Raw genomic sequence first — 6,640 nt, 5'->3', positions numbered from 1 at the left:
GAAAGCCCCTCCTCCCCTCTCCCCTTCCTCCCCTTTGGATGGGAAAGGGACTGCAGCTTGAACAGTGCCAGACACCTGCCTGCCAGATGTGGCGATTCCCCATTCTTTCCCCCTCCCCAAATATCTATCCTTTACCCACCCCACTGAGCTCAGGCAGAGCAAGCCCCCCCACAGGGTGATTTAGTGCTGCAGCCCCTCTTCCTCAAGTGCCCCCCTTCAGCTCCTCTCCCTTCCCCTGGTGCCCAGGCTCCCCTTTTTTTCCCACCGTGTCCTGCAGATGGCTTCCTGGTACAGCAACCTCCTACTCCATCCTGGGGTGCTGGCGTGTATAAGCCCCAGCTCCTGGGCTGGAGAATGAATGGATGGGGCAGAGGTGATTGGCCTCTTTCACCCATGGGAGAGTACATCAGCAGGGCTGAGGACAGTGGCAGTCAGAGCTGATGTCATTTGCACTGGTGGTGAGGGGAGGTGTTAGGGGAGGAGGAGGTGGGTGGGGAGGGAACCAGCACTCCAAGACTGTCTGCAGAGGAGAAAGGTCTGTGAGAACTTGGGTAGGCGAGAGAGCCCAGAACTGTGGCTGCCTGGTGGACATCACATCTTTGTTTCTCTGGCTGGGTCTCCAGATCCTGTTGCTGGATCTGGGTCTCACAATGACTCAGGAGATGCCCCTCAGCTCCTCCCATTCAGACTGACCCAAAATACACTTAAAGGGAACCTTTAGTTTTTACCCTCCTCTCCTTAGTGTTTGCTCTTTGTGTCTTTTCTCTCTTCCATCCTTTCATCTTTTCTCCCTTAGTTGAGCTTCTCTCCTGGTCATCTGGCTTTCCTGTCCCCCCTTCCATCCCATATCATAACACATTATGGTCCCAGACCTCCCAGACCTCCCAGACCAAAGCAGGGCCTCATTCAGAGCCTCTTTTCTCCTTCCCATCACTCTGAGGCTCTGGGGTGGCAGTTGAGGTACGGGAGATTCTTGGGCTGAAGAGCAGCAGAGTCAGGACAGATGGAGGGTCCAAGGGGAGGGGAGTAAGATAGAGAAGCACAGTGAGAGAGAAAAAGTGACTGAAAGACAAAGAGGCAGAGGCTGAGAGTTAGCAGAAAGCCAGCGTAATGAACTGGGAGAGTAAGAGAAACTGACACAAGTAAAGAGCAGCAAGTCTGGGAAGAGAAAAGAATGGAGAGATGGAGATGGGAAAGTCATAGCAAGAGAAGGCAGCTGGGGAGGGGCCAGCCCAGGGGCAGGCTGGCTCTCCTGGGCTCCCTCATGCTGACGGGCCATAAATCCTGGATGTGTGCATGCATGTGTGTATGTCTGTCTGTCTCAGTGTTTGTGCACAGCACATTTGTGTAGGGGTCTGGTGGGGATAAGTTTGATTCTCACAATATTCTCATTCACCCATTTCTTCCAGCAGCTTCCTTCCTTGAGGCATCCCACACCAACCCCCATCTCCCAGTATTTCTAATTTCCCTGGGGTCATTCCCAAGGTACTTCCACATCATAAGAATCCTGGCTTGCTTACTGGGAATGCTGGCCTGCTGGAATGTGCAGTCAGGATCTGTAGAATCAAGAGGCCCCACCCCCTCGCTGCCCACCCCCAGTGCCTGCTCACCAGCTGCTCCTGTCCATCTTCTCCTCCCACTTTCCTTGTGTCTCCCCCCACTCCACCCTCCATGTTGACCCCTCCCCCAGCCTCTGACCCCCAGCCGCCTGGGGCCCTGGGTTGGAGGGGGAGACAAAGACAGGATTTATCATCAGGACAGAGAAGCAGCCAGAGACCAGGGCTGAGGGCAATGGCTGACCTCCCTGGGATGGGAGGGAGTGCTTGGCCAGATGCTGGGAGGCTGGAAGCCTGGGTTCCAAAGGCTCTGGCTCACAACCTCCAACTTTTCTCACTCCAACTTTGCTCTCTTCCTAGTCCCTGAAGACTTAGGAAACAGAGAGATGGTGGCCTCGAAGTGATTTTAGGCCTCTGAAGGAAAACCTGGGAAGAGGGAAGAGAGGGTCTTTCTCTTATGGATACTGAGGAGGATTTGGAAACCAGGGAGCAATCAGGCAGCAGTTGTTTCAAGGACTAGAAAGGAGTTCAGGTTTAGCACTGTGACAGATGAAATGGAGAGGGACTTCCTCTAATATAGAAGGACTTCTCCAGGGGCGCCTGGTGGCTCAGTCGGTTAAGCGACTGCCTTTGGCTCAGGTCATGATTCTGGAGTCCCAGGATCGAGTCCCGCATCGGGCTCCCTGCTCAGCGGGGAGTCTGCTTCTCCCTCTGACCCTCCTCCCTCGCGTGCTCTCTGTCTCTCATTCTCTCTCACAAATAAATGAATAAAATCTTTAAAAAAAAAAAAAAAAGAAGGACTTCTCCAGAATAGGCCCTGAGTGCCAGTAGAGAGAGAGAAATGTCATTATGGGTACTGAAAGACTTACTGGAAAGTAAAGGAAGACATGGAATTCCCCAAGGGTTACTAGCTCCAACCCTTCTGAGAGGGCCTTCCTCCCTGAGATCCCCAACTGCCTCCTGAGAGGTATGAGGAGCAGCTGGACCCTACCCTTAAAATAAAAAGACTATTGGCCCGAAATTGTCTCTACTCAGCAGGCAGGGTATGTGGTCAAGGAAAAGGAACAGTATGATCCAGGAGTTTCTGAGAAATGAGACCGTATATCTTTCTGTGGACAGCTGCTGCAGCTTCCCTACCTGCCCTTGGAGGCCCACTAGCCCCTCTAGCATCTCAGTGTATCAGAGGGCTCCACAAACCCACTCTGAAGCTCTCACACTCATTCCAACTCCTGGCGCCCAACATCCCACATCCTGCCTTTACTGTCCTGGGAGAAGGCTGCTAGAGTTACCTCCAAGTGAGAAGAGGGTGGAAGGAAGAGAAACTGAGGCAACTGGGAGCTTCCAGCCTACTGGCTTCTCACCACAATCCCACCAACCCTTTGCCACCCGGTATTTGGCGAAGGAGACCTTCTACAAGCTGAAATTACTACCTCAATTCCTGATGGAAAGTAAAAAATTGGAAATTTTAGGGGAAAGGGGTCATAGATTGGGAGAGGACAAAGGAATTGGGGTGGGGGATGGCACAGGTTAAGGAAAAAACAGGAAAAGGGAGAAGAGAGCATCTCGTTTTTCCTCGCTCCCCCTTCCCCCAATTGAGAAGGCAGATTTACAGCCTTGGTTTGGTGTGTGTGGGGGGGTGAGCATAAGGAAGACAGATCTGCAGTTCTGCCCTCTGAGTGTCTGAGTACTTAGCTTTAACTCCCCCATTAGCATCAATCCCCATCTTGCTGCCCATCCGTCTTCTGACATCAGCTCCTTTCCCCTCTCTGTAGCCCAGGCTTTCTGACCCTAAGTGGCTCTTAAAGGGCCAGTCTAGACCCTTCTCTCCCTCCCTTCTCCCACTCCAGGCAGCAGAGTCTGGTGTGTGTGCTTGCATGCATGCACTGTGGCTGTCCTTGCTAAAGCCATAGTGAATGGAGGGCACAGTGTGTGGGGAGGGGGCAGCTCTTCTCCAGCTCTCTCTCTTCTCTTTAGACAACCCCCCCCACCCGCCATCCCACTAACCCCTATTTTTGTTCACTACCTACCCAAGCCCAGAGCAAGCCCTCTGACTGGGGTGGGGGTCACAAACACATGGTTCTGGGAGCTGAGGGCTGGAGAAGGCATGTGGATCACGGGATAGATCCTCTCCCTCCCTCATTTCCTGGAGGCCCAGGGCAGGGAGTATCAAGAACTACTGGCTGTTTTTAATTCTCAGCCAGCAGTGGGGGCGGACAGGTTGGAGGCCGAGACTCCTAGGAGATGCCCTGAGCCCCACATTCCTAGCCTCCTTTCCCAGGGACCCAGGTAGTGGTCTGTGGGGGGTGGGGGATTTCAAATCGTCCTCTCCCTATGATGGAGGTGACATGCCAGAGAAACCTGCCTCTGAATTTCCTGGCTCTTCTCCCCTATTTCTCAGCAACTGAGCTTAGGGGGGCAGAGGGGAAACTGGCTTCTCCCCATTTCTCTCCATCTTCTGCAGAAATGCTGTAACTGCACTCTAGGGTCTATAAGAATGCCAGGACACTTGGAAAGTTCCTCCCCCAACTGCCTTCAATCCTTTCTGCTGCAAAGATCTGCAGTCCTCTGAGGGGTTCTCCAGGGTAGTCAAACCCCCTTCCTGATATCTGAAACCCAGTCCCCACCTCCCGCAGCGATCCCTTCTCTGGCTCAGGATGAGAGGGAACTGGTGGGTGGGGGCCTTGGGAAAGTGGTCATGCTAAAAATAGGAGCCCCCAGCTGCACCCCCCCCACCATGGCCCCTTATTTATCACCTTCCAAACCTCACTCTCAAAGAAGCATAAATATTCCTAATTCCTGAAGGCCAGCCCTGAACTCATAAATTTAACTGAGGAGGTGGGCAAGGGGGAGGAGTGAGGTGTAGAGAGAGGGGAGTCCACCGCAGCCTTGAAGTAGAACATGGGGGGGGGGGGGGCGCCGGACTTGACCCCATGCAGGCGTCTATGGGTCTTCGTAGGAGGAGTAGGCGTTATTTCTCTCAGTAGTTCCTGTGGGGATTAGTCTTTTCTCACTACACGCCCCCCCCAACCTTAGTTCTGTCTTCTCCATTAGTTCTCCATCCTTCTCCCCCTTTTCTTCACCATTACTTTCCAGTTCTCCTTCCCTGCCCCTCTCTCTGACCTCTCTATTGCGCCTTTGCTCCTCTAAGCCTCTTCCTCTTCAGAACCATTGTCTGAAGGGAAATTTCAGTCTCTTACTCAGTCTGGATAGTGAGGTTTGAAAAGAAGTCTCCCAGTTCCCGGATCTCCCCCGCTTCAGCCCATTTGCCCCTTCAAAGGCGCCCTGTCTTTTCAGTCTCTCCTTTCTTCTCCTCAGATCCCCTTCTTTCTGTCCCTCAGTCTCTCTTTTCTCCTCAGCCTTCCTTTTTTCCTGTCACCCCCTTTGATCCCCTCAGTTTCGCCTTCGCTTTTCAGTTCATTCTCTCTCCCTCTTCAGTCTTCTCTCCCTACTCTACTGTCACCCCACCCCTACCCCTCAGATCTCCCCCACCCAATTTTACCCCTCCAGTTCCCATCCTCTGCTTCGGATCCCCTCCCCCACCACACCCCAATTCTCCTCCCGAGGGATGAAGGAGAAGGGAGGACGGGGCTGAGGAACAGGTACAGTGAGTGCGGTTCCTTGAAGGGAGGGAGAGAAAGAGGAGAAAGCAGGGGAGAAGGAGACGGAAGCGGTGGCGAGGGGAGGGGCATCCTCACTCCCCAGCTGCGCCCCCCCCTCCCCGCAGCCACTGAGCCATAAATCAGGGCCAAGGCTGTTTGGCCAATGGTAGAGTGACTCGTAAATCGGTCTGTCAAGCTCAGCCAATGAGAGGAGGCGTTAAATCAAGTGCTGTCAGCGTTTGACCAATGAGAAGCCCTGGGCTGACCATAAATCTGCCTGTGAGAGACAGCGAAAGAGAGAGAGAGCGTGCGAGCGAGCAAGAACGGCCGGGGCGGGGGACTGGGGAGGGGACGCGGGGAGAGCGGGGAGGGGAGGTGGGGAGGAGGGAGAGAGGAGTTTAGGGGAAAAAAGGCGAAAACAGAGGTACAAGAGATGAAGACAGCTTACAGGAGAGACGGACAGATGGAGACAAAGAGAAGCTGTGAGAGATAGCGTCAGAAAGTCAGCGATAGAGCTCGGGCTCGCGCGGGAGACTGACAGAGATAAAGAGACAAAGAGGGAGAGACACTGACTCACACGAGGGCCCCCAAATACAGACACTTCCCCGAGACGCGCGTGAGCGCCGTACCGTGAGGGACCTCGTGCGTGGACACAGACGCGCCATGCACACGCACAGGAGAGAGAAAGCCTGAGAGAGAACCTTGCTTTTCTTCCGCTTTTTCCTAGGTTTTTATCGAAATTAGAGGCGGGTGTGTGTGCGTGGGCCGTTGAGGGTGAGAGGGGAGGGGGTTGTTTTCTTGCTAAGATCTGGCCTCTCTGGTCTCAGACTCCAGAGTTTCCTCCTGTGTCCCGTGAGTCATTTTTTCCAGCGATCGATAATTGGGAAGTCCCCCCTTAGGTCTAACTTCAATCTCTATTGCTGCTCCTTTCTACTTGCCTCCAAGGATTATGAAAAGTGAACCCTTTTACAGCCCCTCAGAGAATTGTCAACTTTCAGAATCTAAGAAAGGCTAAGCAGTAAGGACTTTTAGAGATTATCTGTTAACTTGATTCTAGTTTTAGAAAGGCAGCTGTCCTGTGGTGGTTAGACATGTGGGCTGAAGTGATACTCTGCCCTCAAATCATGGTCATACCATTTATTAGTTCTTCCACTTTGGACAAACTACTTGACCTCTCTGTGCTTCAATTTTTTCATTTGTAGAAATGTGATTATAATAAATACTTCATGGGGGCGCCTGGGTGGCTCAGTCGTTAAGTGTCTGCCTTCGGCTCAGGTCATGGTCCCAGGGTCCTGGGATCGAGCCCCACCTCGGGCTCCCTGCTCCGCGGGGAAGCCTGCTTCTCCCTCTCCCATTCCCCCTGCTTGTGTTCCCTCTCTCGCTGTGTCTCTCTCTGTCAAATAAATAAATAAAATCTTAAAAATAAATAAATAAATAAATAAATAAATACTTCATGGTAAATTTTGTAAGAATTACATGAAATAA

Source organism: Mirounga angustirostris, unplaced genomic scaffold, assembly GCF_029215605.1.
Source record: "Mirounga angustirostris isolate CCGP_5_RB_7025 unplaced genomic scaffold, mMirAng1.0.hap1 SCAF_5, whole genome shotgun sequence".
Taxonomy (NCBI): Eukaryota; Metazoa; Chordata; class Mammalia; order Carnivora; family Phocidae; genus Mirounga; species Mirounga angustirostris.
The sequence above is the reverse complement of the archived record's forward strand: the minus strand, read 5'-3'. Positions refer to the sequence as shown.